Genomic DNA, 22,100 nt, shown 5'->3' with positions numbered 1-22,100 from the left:
GACCTATAAGTCTCTTTGATGTATTCTAGTAGGCCCATAGCACTACAAGAATCTTAAAGTTCCATTTGTCCATATTTACGTTGCATACCTTTGTTAGTGCATTCTCCATAATCGTGTTGAAGGACTCAACTATGTCATTTTCTTGTGGATGGTATGGTGTGCTCTTATGATGGTGCACCTGGAAATATTCTATAAATGTTTCAATGGTTCAATTTAGAGATTGAGTCCCCTGGTCACTCATCAAAACTTTATGAGATCCAAAGTGGGTGATGACATTCTCAAATAAAAATCAGGTTGCAGCCGCTACACTACAATTTGTACTTCAGCCCATTAGGTCAAATAATTTGTTGCAATTATGATATATCATTCTTTACTTCTATTTTCCAGCGAATTAATTGGCCCAATAAAAGATATTATCACTTATCAAATGGTTTTAATTTTATCCTCAAATGGAGTGGAAGTTCAGCCTGAAGCAAATATTTTCCCACTCTTTGATAGATATTTCAAATGTGACCAAACTCCTTCACATCGTAGTGGATTGTTGGCCACTAAATACCCGTGTGCAAAACCTTTAGCATGGACACTTTTATTGCATAATGAACTCCAAGAACTCGTTCATAACCATTTTCTAAAATGGTTGGTCATTCAAATTCCAATACACAATTATGGAGTATTCCACCCAGGCCCAACTGATATAAACCAATTGTAATCAGCTAATATTTTGTGGCCTTAACTACCAAATTCTTCTTTTGTGTAACCATGTAATATTGTGTTGTTTTCTTCATGTTGAGGAAGTGGAAGATCTTTGCAAAATGGCCATTTACCATCTCCACACTAAATAATTGTGCATCTGGTAAGATACCATTCATTTTTCCTGCACCTTTACTAGAAAGGATCCTCAATAAGTGGTTTGGCCCTACATTTATCCCACCAAGCTTTACTATGATCTCAAAATGATACTCATGGAACAACAACAGCCACCTACATGTTATTTCCCCCAAAAATGGCTTGTTAATGAGGTAGTGTAATGCAAAATGGTTAATATATAACTTAAAGTGTGACCCCAATAGGTAATGCCTAAATTTATGTAGAGTGTACAACATCACTAATCCTTCACACTCCATTGTGGTATAATTCCACTCCAACAAAGATAGCTTCCTGTTGGAAAAAGTGATTGGGTGGTCCATCTCATCCTCCCTTCTTTGTTCCAATATAAATCCCAGTACAATTGATGACACATCCAGATGAACATGAAACTCTTTGCTCCAATCAGGGAACACTAGGATCAATGTTATATGCCATTTTGTTACATATGATCAGTGAGCCTCCTAATTGGATCAATCAACATCCTATTCCCCTTGTCACCATCTTACAGAAAGCCCTAAGCATTTACCTTTCATTTCTTAGAATTTCAGACCTAAAATACTTCATTTGAGCCAGTTTGAGGACCAACACTCCATGTAAGCCTACTAGGGTGTGTTCGCCAACAGGTTTCTCCATTATGGCCTGTGTTGGTAACCATCAGGTTGCTCCCCTTTGCACCTTCATTGGTTCGATAAATTTTGGAGAATGATCAGGATTCTGGAAGCTTCCCCTTCTAGGAGTTTCCAGAAGTTATTTCAACTACTTACCTTGGATAAAACATTCAAATCCTATCCTTCCCTACACTAGATTTTTCACCACTTATTCTTTGGTCTTATCCCTACATTAAAGGTGGATCTCTTACCCTATATTGGTTTTGGATAAGTTTCGCACCTCGATATTGCAACAAGAATGCTGCAACTCCCAAGGCTACCGACTTTAATTATCAACCCGGGGTTCGTACAAACTTAAGATGTGTTAGCACTATATGTGCGGCATACAATGTGTCCTTCCTTTGCTGTCATGATGTAATGGAGTGCATGTACTGAAGTCAAATACTAAACTAATTGCAGAAAATGAAATGTTTGAAATGGAACCTTAACCTATTGCAAGAAAAAAAATCCAAGGAAAGAGACGGAAATTCAATGCTAAATCACACCATTTCCCAATTAACTACCAAGAAACTATGCTTTGCAATAATTCAAAATTATCATGAACCAAATGCTATTATCTAAGCATGGAAATAAGAAGCATCAAACATCAATAATGTGCAAGTAAAGGGACTGAAATAAGCATGTTTTTGTCTTTTTGTGATGTGGCAGGTGAATTAAGGATGTTGGAGGTTGGATGGAAGGGTTAGGATATGGTTGGATGGTTTTTTATACCCTTGGAAGGCTTTGGGTGACTTCTTAGAGGTTTTCTCTCAATTCGGCCTCAAAACAGGTCATTTGAGGAAAACCTATAGGATGTACTAGCAACCTACAAGATGATCCTTTAGGAATTACAGTGAACCTATAAGATACAACCGGGAGAAAAATGTGAGGTGTTGGAGGTGATGGGAGGCCTAGGAAAGGTTTGTGATGGGTGGAATAGTGTGGGAAAATTCCTAGGATCACTCAGAACTTAAGACCAAAGTCGAGAGATGAATGGATTTGCTCAAAAATCTTGGAGAAGTTTCGTTGTGAAATGATGAAACTGGGGATGGTTTACTGACTAAGAAAGTCAAATCCAAATTCAATGGGACAAATTTTGTTATAACTAGGATGGTTTAGGTCCCTATTCCAATTGGAATAACTCAAAAAGACCTATTTTAACCCATGCAAAAAGATAAAAAAACATTACTAGTCGAAAATCTAGAAATTCGAGAACTAGTGAGCTAGTAAATCTCAAAAATGCATAACCAAATCAAGTGAAAATTAAATCTGGTAGTTTTTTTTATGAACTAGAATGTTTTTTTTATCTAATTCAAGTGGAATCAATTCGATTGAATCTCGTTAGCATTCTCTAAAAATTAGTAGAAATTCATTGTTATTTGCTAAAAAGGAATTCCAACAATCTAGATTTGGGAATAAGAAGACTAATTCAAGCAGCTCAATGATTATTATGAACTTCCAAAAAATTTCCAAGGATAAAATAATTCTTGTGATCCTGCAAAAGAACTTTCATTAACTATTTAACTCAATCCTACAACAAGAAATCATTAATTCTAAATGTAGAAATAGAAAGAGATAAAAACTAGAGATGCATGTGAATAAACAATGAAAAGAAAGAAAGAAAATGATACAAAAGGGCTCTAAGGTTCCTGGGATGGCCAAGCCCAAGGAAAATCAGAGACCTATGGAGGAGAACAAGATTTAGAAGCTAAACATGACACCAATCTTCATTATTTTCATAAATAGAATTGCATCCCTGCAAGAAAATACAATGGAGCTGCAAAAATACAATCTCTCTCCACAATATCACTAATGAATAATCTCCCTAGAGGAAAATTCGACTTTGTACTTATAAAAAAATGATTATGATCATTTCCCATGAATGGAGGAAGCTTTTCCCACCAAAATCAATTGATTAGTGGATCTAGTCCCTAATACTAGGAATTTGCATTAAATGGCAGGGAACACATTCCTAGATTTTCTCAATCATTTCCTAGAGGAAAATTTGACTTGTTATTTATAAAAAATGATCTATAATCATTCCCCATGAATGGAGGAATATTTCCCCACCGAAATTTGTTCACTAGTGGATCTGCTCCCTTGATTAATGGAACATATTGCTAGATTTTCTCAATCATTGGAGTTCCACAATTTGTGCCATAATTCCATAATATCTTGTTGACTTATTATTTTTTATTGATCCTCTATTAGTAGGGAACAAGTCCCTAAATTATCTCCTCCTCCAACTCTTCATAATCTGACCAATACTCTCATAATATTCCACAAAAAATAAATAATATTAGGCACAAATATTCAATTATTCATAAACCTTCCTAATGAATATATTAAAGTTAAAAATAAAGTATATAATGCAAAAAGAGAGGTTTAATGTGCTGAAGAATGGTCATAGGCCTTAATTTATATCTAATTTAGAGGCCCATCATACCCCCTGCTAAAAGTGTTCCTTATCCTCTTCACAACTTAATGACCTCATTATGCCTCATCCATTGACCTGGTGGCCTCTCTCTTGTGCATTAAGAATCTTGGCTGTAACCTCTACAAGGACAAGCCCAAAAGCATATTTGTTCAAATAAAAATCATTGTTTCTTGAGACTATTAGCTTTCTTTCTTGCCCTTATTCAAGATGAGTTCTTGAATATTTTTTGTTTAGAAAGGTATTCCTCACCCTTATCAACCATTTTCTACCTTGTTCCGCCATTTAGACACCTATAACACCTTCAAAAATATGTGCCTTAGGACTGCCTCCTGTAGGATTTCTGGGTCATTGTAATTCCAACAGGATCATCCTGTAGAAAACACAGCCCCTCTGTAAACTGGAGGAGTAGAAAAAATGATAGAAATGGTGGAGGAATGAATGGTAAAATAAAAATGTGAGTGACAGGGGTCTCTTTGTGATCTTCCTTTGCTCTTTAATCGTCCTTCTTGCTGACCTGTAAATGGAAATTTCATGAAAATGGATAGGATTCCCTCTCTATTTTTTTTTTTGTCAAGAATGAAATGGGATGGATGAATGATGAATAGATAGTGAATATGAAGTGGATGGAGGGCTCTGAGTGTTGTGGTGACCTTGGTCTTTGCAAAAAAATTTCTTTTAACTGATGTCCTCATTCCTTGAAATCATTACCCTTCATAATTTGACTTTTCAACATTGCATGAGTGAAGGAGTGAGTTGCAATTAACTAGCTAAAGGCGGTTGAGACTGATGACCAATCCTTAGCTTATAGAACCTCATCTCTCATGCATTGAAAACAAATTTCTAACTATAATACGCTCAAGAATATTGCATACCTATACCTACACGATGGTTGTTCGAGAGACAGCATGCTACTGCTGAGTTGATGGCAGGTGTTGGATGGTGATGCTGATGATCCTGATGCTACTACTAAGCTCTGGAGGAGCTTCTTTGACCTTTGGATCTCTTTTAAAACTGCTCATTGCCAATCATGTAGGTGTTGTTCTGTATCCTATAGGTTTACAGGACAACAACTTGTTTTGTCCATATCTCCCAAACGGTACACTGGATTAAGTAGAAACTTTTTGAGCATGTTGCCATCATCATTATGCACCTCCCCATAGAAACATTTTGGGATGCACAGATCTCGAGAAAAACTAAAAATAGCTGAATGTGATGGAGGCTAATTGCTTGAAAATCATGCACTGGAATTTATTGAAATTTCTTGAGAATGTTACCATCATCCATATGCATCTCCCCATGAAACAACATTTTAAGTGGATGCACAGATATCAAAAAAATGCAAAAATGGGTGAAGGTGATGGAGGCCAATTTCTTGGAAACCATGCACTGGAATTTGTTGAAATTTCTTGTGCATGTTACCATCATCCATATGCATATCCCCCTGAAACAACTTGGCAAATGGATGCATGGTTTTCAAGTTATGGAAAAAACAAATTTCTGCTCTATGTATTTTTGTATCCTATAGTAAAATAGAGCATGCTGTAGATTTTTAGGATGGCAAGGAAAATGAGTGGTAGAAGCTTGAGAATGATGGGCGGATGGTGCAAATATATGAGGGTGGTGGATTAGCATGGCCTTGGCCTTGTTGGAGCATTTGAGCGAAGTAGGAGAAAGTCAGAATTTGACTTCTTTTGACTAGGCTTGACCAAATTTCCTTTTGGTACCAACTTGTTCTTATTGCTTGTAGACATTGGAGATTACATGCATGCATGGAGCAAGGATTTTTTTTTTTTTTCTTCTAGGCCTACTAGCTACCTCAATGATGTTTTCAACTATTAGGTCTACCTAGGTGCCTCAAAGGAGGTTTTCACCTGAGATTTTTTATTTTTTTCTCCCATTTTTCATTTTTTTCTACCCTACCCTACTTGAAAAACAAAATCACTTTGAAGTATAAGAATACTTACAATGGAGCCATGTGCACATCAGAATGATAGACAAAATGATGTGGAGGCTTGAAATGTATGATTTGACATGTACCTGGATTTGAGTGATCAGATGCTTTGACTTTGAAAGGATCAAGCATAGTTGAAGAAGAGAGTGATGTTGCAACTTAGTGACTGTCTGGAACCAAACCTCAATATAAATTTCATGCCCTTGGTTTGATTGCTTATCTGGATCATTCTTCATCTCTTCTTCTACCATGAACTTCCAATATTCCTCTTTTTTCTGATTGTTCTCTTGAATACATGGAGGATTTGATGGTAAGCTTGAGGGAGCTCTCTCTATCTTCGATTTTGATGTTTGCTCTTCATCAAGTGTAACCCATAATTCTTTGATCTTCTCTTTTGAATCTTCTTCTTCTGGATGTAGTCCTTCAATGATATCAAGAGAATCTCTTTTTTGTAATACTCTTCCTAAGATATGGTGAATACCATTGATCTCAAGAGGAGATGTTTGGAAGTGTTGTACCTCGGCATTGTAAGTGGGTTGAGCTACTTCAATGTGTGGGTTTGGAAATGGTGGTACAAGTAGTTGAGTGGGAGTGTATATTTGAGATGGATGTGGATGGGGTTGTGGTTGTGGTGGAGGTGAATTGTAAGGATAGCATGGAGTTTCGTATGGAGGATATTGAGGAAAATATCGAGGATATTGTGGATGGCTCCCACAAGTTCCTTGCCAACCTTGATTTTAAGATTGGTTTTGGGGTTGAAATGGCCAATGTTGCCAAGGAAAGGGTGCGTTCCAATTATTTTGAGGTGGATGTGCATAATCTTGAAATTGTGAATTAGGCTCTTGCATCATATCAGGCTGAATAGGCTGCCATGGTCCTCTTGGAGCTACATAACATAGCTGCATTGGAAATTGACTTGCTCCATTGTCCTCTTGGTAAACTTCCTTCAACCTTGGTAATGATGGACAATGTTTAACATCATGTGATTTTGCAGCACAAATATCAAAATTTTCTTTTCCTTCATCTTGCATTCTTAACATTTCTACTTGTTTTGCTAGATTGCTGAGAATTTTTGTTTTAAAATCATCAAAGAAATTTCCAAGTTTAGCTTGACTTACCAATCTTGATGCTGATTTACCTACTTTTGTTTTTCCTCTTGATATGTGTTTGCATGTTTCACAAATTTCCTCAAATGATATTTTATATACATCACCTCTACTCATGAGATTAAGGAGATCAATCCATTCATCCCTAATTGTTCTAACTAAGAGGTTTTTTAGTGTGTCGGATCCTAAATGATGTAGTTTTCCCCTCTTAACATTGTACATGAACCTCTCTATTATATCCTCAAGGCTCTCATCTTCTCTTTGATTCATTATAAATATTTCTTCTTTAATATCATCATCTTTATATTTTTCTATAAATATCTTTTGCATATCATTCTATGATCTTATTGAATTAGTCCCTAAACCCATGAAACATTTAAGAGATCTATCCTTCAATGTTGCCAGAAACAATCTCAATTTTTGAGTTTTTAATAAGTAACCATAAGATCTACAAACAATTTCAAATTCAAAGAGAAAGGTTTCTGGATTCTCTGAACTTAGACCATGAAATTTTGGAAGAAAAGATGGAGGGGTGTTCTTCATGTGCACACTACCATCAATATCTTGAATGAGAAATGTGAGAGGATATTCCTCATTGTCATCATCTCCATCCATTTCTTCTACATTCTTTGCCATCTTCTTCTTCTACCTGAAAAAGTGAATGGTGATATGTCTCTTACTGCACCATGTGATCAAATGGGGCAGTGGGTTGGTGTTGGAGAAATTTTGTTTTTGTTTTTATGATTGAATGAAAACTATAATGCAATGCAATTTTTTACTTTTGAACTTAAATATGCCTAATGCAAATATTTTGTTTTTGCAAAAACATAAAAGACATGAATCAACTAGGGAAGAAAACAATGCATACTTTGACACCTCCCTGGTAATGGTGCCAAAAAGTGTTGCGCCTCGGTATTACAACAAGAATGTTGCAACTCCCAAGGCTACTAACTTTAATTATCAACCTGGGGTTCGTACAAACTTAAGAGGTGTTAGCACTATATGTGCGGCATACAATGTGTCCTTCCTTTTCTATCATGATGTAATGGAGTGCATGTACTGAAATCAAATCCTAAACTAATTGTAGAAAATTAAATGTTTGAAATGGAACCTTAACCTATTGCAAGAAAGAAAGTACAAGGAAAGAGACAGAAATTCAATGCTAAATTACACCATTTCCCAATTAACTTCCAAGAAACCATGCTTTGAAATAATGTTAAATTATCATGAACCAAATGTTACTACCTAATCATGGAAGTAAGAAGCATCAAACATCACTAATGTGCAAGTAAATGACTGAAATAAATCTGTTTTTGTCTTTTTGTCTTTTCATGCAAAATCAAATATGCAAAATAATTTCCTTTGGTAATGTGGTAGGTGAATTAAGGATGTTGGAGGTTGGATGGAAGGGTTAGGAAATGGTTGGATGGTTTGGGATACCCTTGGGAGGCTTTGGGTGACTTCCTAGAGGTTTTCTCTCAATTCAGCCTCAAAACAACTCATTTCAGGAAAACTTACAGGATGTACTAGAAACCTACAGGATGATCTTGTAGGAATTACAGTGAACCTGCAGGATAAAACCGAGAGAAAAATGTGAGGTGTTGGAGGTGATGGGAGGCTCAGGAAAGGTGTGTGATGGGTGGAATGGAGTGGGAAAATTCCTAGGATCACTCAGAACTTAAAACCAAAGTTGGGAGATGAATGGATTTGCTCAAAAAGCTTGGAGAAGTTTCCTTGTGAAATGATGAAATTGCCGAGGGTTCAATGACCAAGAAAATAAAATCCAAATTGGATGGGACAAATGTTTTTATTAACTAGGATCTCTTAGGTCCCTATTCCAATTGGAATCACTCAAAAATACCTATGTTAACCCATGCAAAAAATAAATAAAAATTACTAGTCGAAAATCTAGAAATTCGAGAACTAGTGAGCTAGTAAATCTAAAAAATTTCTAAAAAAATAAAGTGAAAATTCAATGGGGTGATTTTTTTTATGAACTAGAATGTTTTTGTGATCTAATGCAAGTGGAATCAATTCAATTAAAGCTCGTTAGCATCCTCTAAAAATTAGTAGAAATTTACTGTTCTTTGCAAAAAAGGAGGTCCTGCAATCTAGATTTGGGAATAAGAAGACTAATCAAAGCAACTCAATGATTACTATGAACTTCCAAGGCTTTTCCAAGAATGAAATAATACTTTTGATCTTGCAAAATAACTTTCATTAACCATTTAACTCAATCCTACAACAAGAAATCATTAATTCTAAATGTAGAAATAGAAAGAGATAAAAACTAGAGATGCATGTGAATAAGAAATGAAAAGAAGGAAAGAAAATGATACAAAAGGGCTCTGAGGTTCCTGGGACGGCCAAGCCCAAGGAAACTGAGAGACCTATGGAGGAGAACAAGATTTAAAAGCTGAACATGACACCAATATTCATTATTTTCATCAATAGAATTACATCCCTTCAAGAAAATACAATGGAGATGCAAAAATACAAGCTCTCTCCACAATATCATTCATGAATAATCTCCCTAGAGGTAAATTCGACTTGGTACTGATACAAAATGATTAGGAATCATTCCCCATGAATGGAGGAAGCTTTCCCCACCAAAATCCCTTGATTAGTGGATCTAGTCCCCAATACTAGAAATTTTCATTAAATTGCAAGGAACACATTCCTAGATTATCTCAACCATTCCCTAGAGGCAAATTAAACTTGGTACTTATACAAAATGATCAAGAATCATTCCCCATGAATGGAAGAATGTTTCCCCACCGAAATCCGTTGATTAGTGGATCTTCTCCCTTGATTGGGGGATCTTCTCCCTTGATTAGTGGAACATATTCCTAGATTTTCTTAGTCATTGGAGTTCCACAATTTGTGCCATAATTCCATAATATCTTGTTGAATTATTATTTATTATTTATCCTCCAGTAGTAGGGAACAAGTCCCTAAATTATATCCTCCTCCAACTCTTCATAACCTGCCTAATATTCTCATAATATTCCACAAAAAATAAATAATATTAGGCACAAATATTCAATTATTCATAAGCCTTCCTAATGAATATATTAAAGTTAAAAATAAATTATCTAATGTAAAAAGAGAGGTTTAATGTGATGAAGGATGGTCATAGGCCTTAATTTATGTTTTAATTTAGAGGCACGGGCCTTAATTTATGTCTAATTTAGAGGCCCATCAATAAGGACTTCCAACTTACCTCACTTATTTATATATTCGTAGCCTTCTATGTGGTCGGGGGTTGGATTTTGGCGAGTGATTATGCCCTTATGCTACTGTATTGAGTGGTCATCATCTCATGCATTTTGGGTGTTTGGAGGTGCATATTTCCACAAGGAAAATACAAATCAACAACTTGGAGGAGCTCTTCTATAAGATCAACTACTACTTATGGTTGTAATCTCCTTCCATTTATATTAATGTAGAGAATTCATTGTTTTCCTATATGTGATGTTATTATTTCATATATTTCAATACCATGTTGATCTATTGAATGAAGTACTTAGATGATACTGCATAGATCTCGTAGTTTCTTGGCTTGTGTTATCTAATTGTGCAGGTTCTAATTTTGGCATTCAGAGCTGGAATTGGAGCTTCAAAGATAAATAAGGAGAAAAGTGCGTAAAGGATTCCAGGTAGGCCTCACTCCATCACCTATTTACTTTAAGGAAAAACATTTTGTTCATTTTCTCTTTGTTGTTCAAGGTTAGCCAACGACCTAGGTGATATACTTTTATCTGCAATCATAAACCTCATATAACAAATTAGTGACCATACTGGGGAACATAGTGTTTCTTTAGTGGTTTCCTTGTCCATTGTGTTTGATTACCTCCTTGACAGACCTGTGGTGTATCATCCATCCAAGAATAGACCTAGGAAGTGATTTCATTGAGCCTTTTTTGCAATTTTTGTGCTTGAATTCTCTTTCCCATGCCCAACACACCCCCTGTTCCTTTGATAGAGCATTGCACCTCACCCTAGCTCACTCCGCACCAGCATTGGCCCCTATTTTTTCATGAAGTTTTTGTTGGTTCTTGAGCCTATCTTTGGTTAGCGTACTTCTAGTTGAACTTCCCTGAGCCTTCATTGCCTTGTGGTCTCTCTAAAGCCTCTGTCTGGTTTGCATTTGTGTTGTTTTTGTTCGGTAAGAATTGGTTTTTATTTCTCTTTGTTCTTATCATTTGGTTGCTTGAGAGCTATTTCCATTTGATTGTTGATCACTTAAATGAATTGTTGTTCTAATCCTCATTCTGAAAAATGTAACTGAATTAGTAATTGAACATTTTTCATCTTAGTTTTCTTCATTTCTAAAATTAAGTGTGGTGAAAAGAAAAATTTTGCGTCAACATTTAGGGTTTTTCATGTGCATTAGCATAGGAAGAGTTGCATCAGAATGAAAATTGCATCTTGCATCTTGTTTGATGCATATTGTGTGTTGCATCTTAATCTTTCCTTCCTTTAGCTACATTTTCATTAAAAGAGAAAGGATTTCTATTTTCTCATGCTAGATTTTAATTTTAGGATATTTAGGTGACATTCGTGGTGAGCCCTGAAGATTAAACATAATCAAAGATAAATAATAAAAATTATTGAATCAACCTAAGGATAATTTGTAACATTAACGCAAACATTTAGAGCTCTAGGCTAGAGATGTGTTACGACGTCGTTAAACATAGGAGATATCATTGTTTTCTAGCGTTGCATCCAGGGGGTGAAATCTCGTTCCACGTATATGAGTGTATAGGATCCTACTCCACGTACCTTTAGGTATATTGGTGGTGCTCCACACACGTAAAGTATATGGGAACGCTCTCACCAAATGGTTATGCATTAGACAACACTACTACAGGTTGCACTCCCATGTATTGTCACATATATTTTGGGAGTTCCCCAATGGGTTGCTATCCATCCATAAGTAACTAAGTCTCTCGCCTAGTATATCGTGGTACACCGAACACAAAATTTAGGGAGATTGGGTGTAGTACATTAAGTCTTTGGTTCGCCAAGGTGTATATTGCAGTTCACAGTTGCATGGTAATCCTTTATGACTATATTGCCCTCTTTTCAACTTATTTATTTTTATGTTAATAAAATTTATTATCCAACATGGAAGTACAAAATCCCCCTCCCCATCGTTCGCGTAGAATGAAACATAAGCCTCCTCTTCCTCGTGAGGCTACTCCTAACAGTCATCCGAGACATAGGAAAATTCAAACTGCTGAATCAAGAACATCGGGAACTACTTCTGGCCCTGCACCCAATATTGATCATCTAGAATCATGTGTCTCTTTGAGTTCTGAGTCTAAGATTACATCTATTCCTATTGGTGACACTAACACAATTGAAACAGAAGTCCCTAAAACTTTGTTACCTGAGGTCATTGAATCTGATCTCCCTGAGTCAGAAACTTTGTTTCCTAAGGTTATTAAACCTGAGGAGCCTCAACCATCTTCACCTGAGTCTTTGGGACCTTCCTCCTCTCTTCATTTGTCTAAGAGATAACCTATATATCTTGGGCCTGATGGTGAGCCTCTTCCATACAGTCTTGTAGGTGTTGAAGAGATCCCTCAAGAAGATCCTTGTCCTTCTACTCCTGTTCATTTCGAAGGACTTATTTATATAAACCCAATCCTCTTTCATCTCTTCAACCTCCAACACAATCTCCTTTGCATGATTCTTTGGGCCTACCCACAGATTTCTCATAGCAATCTTCGTTGGTATTGTTAATCATGGCTGGAACTGATTTAAACTCGTAGCCTATGTCCACCACTACGATTGAGACATCCAGTGTCGCTTCTTCGTCTATGCTTGTGACATCTGATGAGCCTCATAAATGGGTAATTATATGAGCTCATTTTACCTCCTAACCTAGTCAAATCAACCATTCTCTTAGCTTATTGTATGATTTTCTGATTATATTTATGCTTATGGAGTGAGTTGAGTTAGTTATGATGCCATGTGGTCTAACATGTGTTTAATGCAGATTATTGATGAATTTTGAGGTCAAAGTCAAGGATCCAATGGACAAATGGCAACAATAACTCGAAGTGGATAAAGGAGAGTACTTATAGGAGGGAATCCCCCTCATTTATTACTCCTCACTTTGAATTCCCCTTCATTCAACTCGGAGTACAAGCAGCCGAATCATGCACTAGAAGGCAGCCGAGCAAGTGGAGGATGACTGATGATTATCTCGAGTTTTGGGAGCCAAGCCTCCCTAATTTTAAGGAAGCTATTGGTAGCTTAATTTGTATAAGTAGAGAGGCCTAGGGCCTCACTAGGGTCGGATTTTTGTTGGATTTTTTCTTATGTAAACTCTGCTCCAACTTCGAGCTTATTATTTTGTGACAGTTTCATGTAATCTTGTTATTGTTTTGATAATAAAGATGGAATCCTTTTTGAGCTAGCACTAAGTTACCTCATAGAGCTAAAGCTCTTGGGTTAGGGCCCAATCCATGTAGCCAATCTCCTCTTTACTTATATTTGTATGTTTTATTTCAGTTTGTAGATTAGGTTGCTGTTAGATGTATTTCTTTTATGATTAAGAATAGGTTGTTTTGATGATTCAGTAGTTTGCTTCCATTTGTGCTCTCTATAGCAGGTTAAACAGTAATCACCAAAGACTCAAAAGGCTAGCAATAGTGCATTGGACTCTCTCCTCCCTTTGGGACCATGATTTGAGGCAAAGACCGTCTTGCTGCCCCAAGAACACAGATTTTCCTCATTCATAGGACTTCTAGTGTTTGCAACTTTTTAGTAGGTTAATAGTCCAGCTTTGCTTTTCTTCAGATCTTCTTCATCATGCTCACCTCTTTATTTGCAATAGTCTTCTTTCATTCTTTCCTTTCTTGTAGCATTTCTCAGCATTTCCTTTCATAGATGATAGTTTAGACTAGTTTGATGAAAAACTCTGCTTTTTTAGATGCACTCATTTCATTGCTTTTTTGATCTTATTGGTTGAATGTCAGTTCCTTTGCAATAGATCTCTTCTAGCAATAGGCTAGATTATCAGCCATCCCATCCTCCATCTGATCCATGCCCTATAGGTTGCCCATGTCTCACCTCAATTTTACCTTAGTTTCCTGCATTTTCCATAGAACTTCTTCCTCTCTCCTTCAGAAAACCCAGTCATCTTCCTCTCTCCCGGTGATTCATGGTAGACCATAGGCACCCTAAAACCTCTTTCCAACCTTCATCCACCTTTTTCACCTACTCTAACACCCTCAAAACAGTGAAAATTGCTCTCAGCCGCCTCCTGTAGGCCTTGTGTAGTTCCCTGTTTTCCTCCTGTGGATTTCCTGTGTCCTCCTGTAGATTTTCCTGTAGGCTTTCTTTTGAAGGCTGAGTGTGGGAAAAGCCTCTAGAAGGCCACCTGAGACCTCCTAGGACCCATCCACACCATCCTACATCCTCTCAAGTCCCAAAACCACCCTCCAACGCCACCTATTCGCTGCCACATTCACACACAATAAATTATATGCATGTCAAATTCACATAAAAATCCAAAAATATGTTTTTTTGCTTATTTACTTCCAGAAATAGCTTAGGTATATGTTGTTTACTTCTTTGAGTAGGTAATGGCATTCCTTTCATGGTTTTCATAGTTCTTTCTACAAAAGTAGGATTAGTTGGTTAATTAGGGTTTACTAGGTTTGCTTTACATTTCAGTCTTTCTCCTTTCTGCAGTTAGAGTAGCATCTGTAGAGTAATCTTTCTCTCCTTTCATCACATATAGAGCTTCTTCTGGAATCCATAGAAGTTGGCTTGAGCTCCTAGTGATCTTGCGCTGGCTGACCAAGTGACAACCTGTAGTAAGAACTAGTACTTATGCATACATCATCAATGCTTCTAAGTTTGTTACGAACTACCAGGTTGATAAGAGTAAAGTAGGCAGCCTAGGAGTTGTAGCATTATTGCTGCAATACTGGTGCTCACCACTTTTTGGCGTTGTTGCTGGGGAAGCATTAGAGTATTCTGTGATTACTGCTTTCTTCTATTTTCTATTGCAACATTCTGCTAATAGTTTATTTCAGCAAAAGTAGACTAGTCCTTTCTTTTCCTTCAGTTCTGCATTTCCTTGCTTTCCTTTTCAATTCTACAAATTTATATTCAGCAAGTTCATTTCAGTTAGTTGCAATTTGTTTTGTTCAATCAATTTCAATTTTGTAGGTACTATCAGTGTGGGGAAAAAAGAAACAAAAACCAACCAAAAATATTTCCTTTCATGCCTCGTAGGAATAGAGATAACTCAGGAAAAGTTTTGCCCAACACCCCCACTGCTTCACACATCCAGCCTTCTCTCTTCTTCGGCATCTGTGATCAAGAAGAACCCTTAGGTGAACAGCAAGACATATTTGAAGAACCTATAGGGGAAGAAGAAGAAGAAAACATTCCTTTGGAGCCAATGGCTGAAAACAGAAATGCTAGGGGGAATGGAGAGAGAATAGAGGGTACCTTTCCAATTTGGAGACCAATGGGGCACCAAAATTAAGAATATAAGCCCTTCCGCCCTACCTCATTTCCATGGTCTGAACATAGAATATCCTGACACCTTTTTGTTCGAGTTTGTTGTTATCTGTCGAACCTATGACTATGTAGAAGATGAGAAAAAGTTGAAATTGTTTCCTTCTACTCTCAAGGATGCAGTACTGCACTGATTCATGGGATTACCTAGAAATAAAATCACAACTTGGGCTCAGATGGAGCAAGCCTTTAACAACAACTATCAAGAATATTGTAGGTCAAAAGATACTAAAGAAGAAATTTTCCGAATGACCATAGGAAGTGATGAGTCCCTGGAAGACTATGAAGAGAGGTTCCAGCTTAGTTATAAAAGGGTCGGGTGTACACTTGACCCTGAGTCTCTGAAGTTGGTCCTGCTCAGGGGAATTCGGGAAGATATTTTAGACATCTTCCATCTACTGGTTAGGGGAGACATCTACCAACTATCCTATGAGGACATAAAGACTGTTTTTAGAAACCATTCTAAAGCAGCCAGAAAGAAAGGTAGGGGTAGTCAACCCATAGCCAGTACCTCTTCCTCTAACTCATCCATTAAAGGAGAAATTGGAAACATGCTAGAAGACTTCAAGAGTGAGATGTTGCAGACTCTTGCCATGCAAATGGATACCTTACATATCAAAAGGAAACAAGAGGAAGCAGAGAGGGCTTTGGCCATTTTTTTCCCTAGATGCACCAGGAGGCATCCTAGGAAAGAATGCCCATTGGACACTATAGAGGTTTGTTCATTCTGTGAAGAAAATCATTCTAGAGATAAGTGCCCTTCTTTACCCGGACTTAAAGCTATATATCAAGGGGCTGAGGGAGTCACTGAACAGCTCTATTACATAAACCAAAGGAGGCTGCATGGACCTAGACCATACCAGCAGGGGATGCAAGGGACATCTCAGGCATACTACAACCCCAACCAAGTCACTTCCATACCTTCTTGGGGCCCCCCTACTCATCCTTCCTGGTCCACACCTCCTCCTTGGTCCTTCACATCTCAATATCATGCCCAACTAGCTGCTCATTCATTTCAATTCTATGCTCAGCCACAACCTCAGTGGAATGCATCTCATCAGGGGTGGAGACCCCAATACAACTCTCTTCCCACTCTTTTTCCTCCACCACTTGCCAAACCACAACCGTTACCTCCTACTCCACCAAAGCAACCCCAAATGCCTACCCAGCCAAATCCAAACCCGAACAAAAGACAAGCTCAGCAAGTGTATAGTGGGGAGCCATCATGCCCAACTTATGCTGTGGATATTCAGGAAATTAACTTGTGAGCCGAGAAAGTTCTCCCAAATAGCTAGCCTCCACCCAGGGAGGTTGAGGAAGATAAAGAGGAAAGTGAACCTAAAGAAATTCCACTCTTTCCTGAGAGACTATTTGTGACAGTCCAGCCTACCCCAGAAGAAACTGAACTCCTAGGAGAATTGAAACATTTATGTGTGTAGATACCACTTCTCCAAGCCATAAAAAATGTGCCTATCTACAATAGGTTTATCAAAGAGAAGTGCTTTAGGCATCCAGGAAGGCGCAAGAGAGATGCCCCAACCATCAATGTCATAGGACAACTGTCTGACTTGATGTTAGGGCAGGTAATCTGTCCAAAATATCTGGACCCTGGAAGCCCAGTAGTTGATGTTCACATCAATGGCACCATGATCCCTCATACCTTGATTGACTTGGGAGCTGCCATTAATGTGATGACAAAGGACACAATGCTCAAACTTAACCTCCAGGGCTCCTTGAGGAAGACCATGACCGTGCTACAGCTAGCAGACCACTCCACCGTGACCCCTGAGGGGATTATGGAGGATGTGATGGTATCCATTGATTCTTGGGAGTACCCTATTGATTTCTTAGTTCTCTAGCCAAAGGGAAATCTCATTGGGTACCCTCTCATTTTGGGAAGACCCTAGTTGGCTGCCGCCGATGCCTACATCAGGTGTCGAGCTGGGAACATGACCATAAAGAATGGGCACATGTCCAAGAAATTAATCCTATATCCTCCTACCCAACCCTTGCTAGAACATGATCTACCTCTCTGGTTGGAAGAGGAAGATGAGGATGAAGTCTTCTCTACACTGCTTTGTGCATTAGAAATCGCCATGGGGGGAAACAACAAGATGAGGATGATATGATTGAAAATTTGATTTAGAATCCACCTCCCAGTGTATCACCATTAGAGTACATAGTAAGAGAAACCCAAAACAACCCCTCAACTGATCTTTTTGCGGCCGACTCCACTTCCCTCCATGTTAAGAATATAGAGTTCGGCCCAGAAAGAACCTTGAAAATCAATCCATCCCTATCCATTTCCCAGGAAAAGGAACTATGTAGCCTATTGAGAAAACACCTAGATGCCTTCACCTGGAGTTATAAGGATATGAAGGGAGTGCACCCTTCAGTATGTACTCATCATAAATACATCAAGGAGGATTGCAAGCCAGTCAGGCAGCCTCAAGGGAGGATGAATCCAACACTTAAAGATATTGCTAAGGAAGAACTGCAGAAATTGCTTGATGCAGGATTCATCTATCCCATCTCTGACAGTGAAGGGTTCTCTCCATTGGTGCTAGTGCCAAAGAAAAATGGTAAGTTTAGAATCTGTGTCGACTATCGGGAATTGAAGAAAGCCACTAAAAAGGACCATTTTCCTTTACCTTTCATAGATCAAGTGTTAGACGGTCTGGCAGGGAAAAAGTTTTTCTCTTTCCTAGATGGGTTTAGCGGGTACAATCAGATTCAAATCAGCCTGGAATACCAAGATAAGACCACTTTCACTTTTCCTTGGGGTACCTTTGCATACCGGGTCCTTCCTTTTGGTTTGTGCAATGCTCCAGCCACTTTCGGAAGAGCGGTATTGAGTATATTTTCTGAATTAGTTCATGATGCAGTAGAGATATACATGGATGAATTTAATCCTTATGGCTTTGACTTTCAAGAAGCTTTGTCTAACCTAGGAAAAGTTCTAGACAAGTGTATTGAGATGAACCTATCCCTCAGTCCGGAAAAATGTGAATTTTTGATGACTGAAGGGACAGTGTAAGGTCATGCAAAATCTCAGTAGGGACTACAGGTGGACCCCAACAAAATTGCCATCATCGAAAGGGTCCCACCTCCTCAAAAGGTGAGAGATTTCAGAAGTTTCCTAGGCTTAGCTGGGTATTACAAGAGATTCATTAAAGATTTCAACAAGCTAGCCTCTCCTTTGTTTGGCCTCTTAGGCAAAGATGTTGAGTTCATATGGTCGAAAAACTGTTAAGAAGCCCTAGATACCTTGAAGAGCAAGCTCGTGACTACCCCAGTTCTGAGAGGCCCAAACTGGGCCCTACCTTTCCACATTCACACAGATGCCTCAAACAAAGCAATAGGAGCAGCCTTAGGACAAATTTATGAAAATTTACCTTATGCCATATACTTTATAAGAAAAAACTTGTCAAAGGTAGAGTCAAACTATACAATGACCGAGAAGGAACTCCTAGCTATCATGCATTCCTTAAACAAATTTAGACATTATATCATAGGCTATCAAAGCTTTGTGCACACTGATCATGTTGCAATTAGATATTTAATGAACAAACCAGATGTAAATGCTCGCATTATTAGATGGTTGCTTTTACCGCAACAGTTTGATTTGACCATTATTGATAAGCCTAGTAAAGAAAATGTTGTTGCTGACTTTTTTTCTAGAGTAAATTTGCCTTCAGGTGAAGAAGGAATGGTGGATGAACAAATTCTAGATGAACATCTGTTTGCTATCTTAGTCCTCTCTCCACGGTTTGTTGATATAGTAAACTACTTGGTTTCAGCACAGTTCCCACCACACCTATCCTCAAAAGAGAAGAGCAAGATAGTAAGTAAAAGTGCCCCTTTCACCTGGATTTGGGGCAATCTCTTCAAATTTGGCCCAGATCAGATCTTGAGAAGATGTGTCAGGGAGGAGGATGTCTTTGACATCCTCCTGACCTGTCATGATGGGCGTTGTGGAGGTCAATTTGCAGCAAAAAGAACTGCCTTCAAGATATTGCAAGCATGCTACTACTGGCCTACTCTTCAACAGGATGTGAGGAAATATAACAGCCAGTGTGATCGGTGTTAGAGGATGGGGAAATCTACTCCAAAGGATGAGATGCCCATGCAACCTCAAGGGACCTTTGAGCCATTTGAGAAGTGGGGCATGGACTTTGTGGGTCCTATCAGCCCTCCTTCAAAGCAAGAACAATACATCATTGTGTGCACTGATTACCTGACAAAGTGGGCAGAGACAAAAGCAATCAAAGCAGTGACAAAGGAAAAAGTAGCTGAGTTTTTGAGAGAAAACATATTCCACAAGTTTGAGTATCCAAGAGAGTTGGTCACAAATCAAGGTAGTCAGCTTACTTCCAATTTGATTGAAGACCTGCTCACACATCATAGAATCAAGCACGGGACTTCCACCCCTTACCATCCACAAGCCAATGGGTAGGTGGAGGTTACCAACAGAGCATTGGAAGGGATCCTAACCAAGGTAGTGAGCAGTAGTAGAAAAGACTGGGCGAATAGATTAGTTGACGCCACTTGGGCCTAAAACACATGGAAGACCACCACATGGTTCACATCCTATGAACTGGTCTATGGGAAGAAGGCTTTGTTGTCAATATAATTTGAATTCAATACCCTAAGGATGGCAGCTCAGTTGGACCTAGACCTCATCCATGCACAGAAAGAAAGATTACTTCAGCTCAATGGATTGGATGAACACATATTGCAAGCCCTTCTCCATACATAGGTAGTTCAGCTTCAGAGAAAGATATGGCATGACAAAAATATCAAGGAGAAGCAATTCCAAGAGGGAGATTGGGCACTACTCTATGATTCAAGATACAAAGATTTCAAAGGCAAGCTAAGGACAAGATATCTAGGACCCTACACTGTACAGAAATGCAATGACAATGGTTCAATTCCGATCAGAAACATTGATGATGAAGCCATCCCCATGCTTGTCAATGGACATCGATTGAAAGTCTACAAGAAACCCCTCTCCAAGCGAGAGTTCATTGAAGATTTGAATAAGATAGTGATGGTAGTGGAGCATGTCTTAGCCTCCACTTCACCCACTCACTGAAGGAAAAGAAAAAGAGGAATAAAAAATAAGGACTCAAGTGAAAACCTCCATGAGTCGCTTGAGTCCCATCATTGGGTTGAAAACCTCTTCTGAGGCGGCCCAGTGATATTAAAAAAAAAAGAGAGAGAGAAAATGAATAAGGTCCCTGGGTGAAAACCTCCCTTGCAGGCACCCAAGGCAGGTAATTAGGGTGAAAACCTCCCTAAGGCACCCTAGTTGTTTTCAAAAAAAAGGGAGAAAGAAAAATGAATTTTCATTTACATTGCAGGTTTGCAACAGGACTACAGTAAGCAGAAGAAGGTGCCAAGGGAACCTTGACATCCACACTAGCACCTATGATGCCTTCTCCACACTTTTCTCCATCATTTTTGGCATTTCTTTCACACCACTGTGCTTCTTTTTCAAAAATTGTGCTTTCTATAGGAGGCTCTATGTTTTCTACAAGAGGCTCCTGTAGGAATTACAAAGAGCCATAAATGGATATAAAAGGTAGTTTGAGGGATAGGGAAGCTTCATGAAGAACCTATAAACCCTCCTATAGTATTCAAACCTTCTTGCCATCATTTCCAAGCCTGCATCACACCCCAAGCATCATTCTTCTTCCTGTCCAAGAAAAACACAGGAAAAAACAGTTTTTTAGGAAAAGAAAAGAAAACAAAAATAAGAGAGGAAGCAACACCATCCACCTCACTTGAAGCCTACTACCTCTCCATCTCTATCTACACCTCTGGCATCATCCCCAAAGCTCCAAGCACAGAAAGAAGCTGAAGTTTCAAGGGGAGAAACGACTACAGGAGCTCTTGTAGGAATTTCTGTAGCAGCTGATCCCATAAAAACCCAGCACCAGCACTAGGAGAATGCACACATGAAGGTTGAGAAGGCACCCAAACCTCAGACCCAACTAGAAAAGAACCTGCACAAGACACAACCAGACATCAGCAAGCAGGCAGCATGCATGAAAAGAAATAAAGGCATGCAACAAAAAGAGACCTACAGTAGCTCACAGCAAATACATTCGGATCACAGGTAAGTAACTAACCCTCTCCTATATTTGCATTTGTGTAATTAGAAGTCATGCAAAAGCAACGAGATGGTTGAAGTTGAATGAGAGAAAGGTGGCCAGTTAACTTGGCCACCTTCATCTAGTTGACTCCACTCATCCAAGATGTCACCCACACGTGCGCACAGTCAACTCAAGAAATATGTCAAGGACAAGTAGTGGAGGAGGTGTGAACTCCGATGCAATAATGAGGGATGATTACGAGGAGGAGCCATGATGAAAAGGAAGGTGGGGACCAATGGTCCGAATATGACCAACGTATACCTTTCCAGTTCACCCCCCATCACCGGAAATATCCATAAAGGGTAATAATTATTCCTCCTTGAGCATTCTCACCACCTTTTGCTTCATTCTCTCCTCGTAACTCGGCTACAGCAGTCTCCTTGTGCC

Source organism: Pinus tabuliformis, chromosome 9 (assembly GCF_031772625.1).
Source record: "Pinus tabuliformis cultivar Carrire ecotype Pingquan chromosome 9, CPIR1, whole genome shotgun sequence".
Classification (NCBI taxonomy): domain Eukaryota; kingdom Viridiplantae; phylum Streptophyta; class Pinopsida; order Pinales; family Pinaceae; genus Pinus; species Pinus tabuliformis.
The sequence above is the reverse complement of the archived record's forward strand: the minus strand, read 5'-3'. Positions refer to the sequence as shown.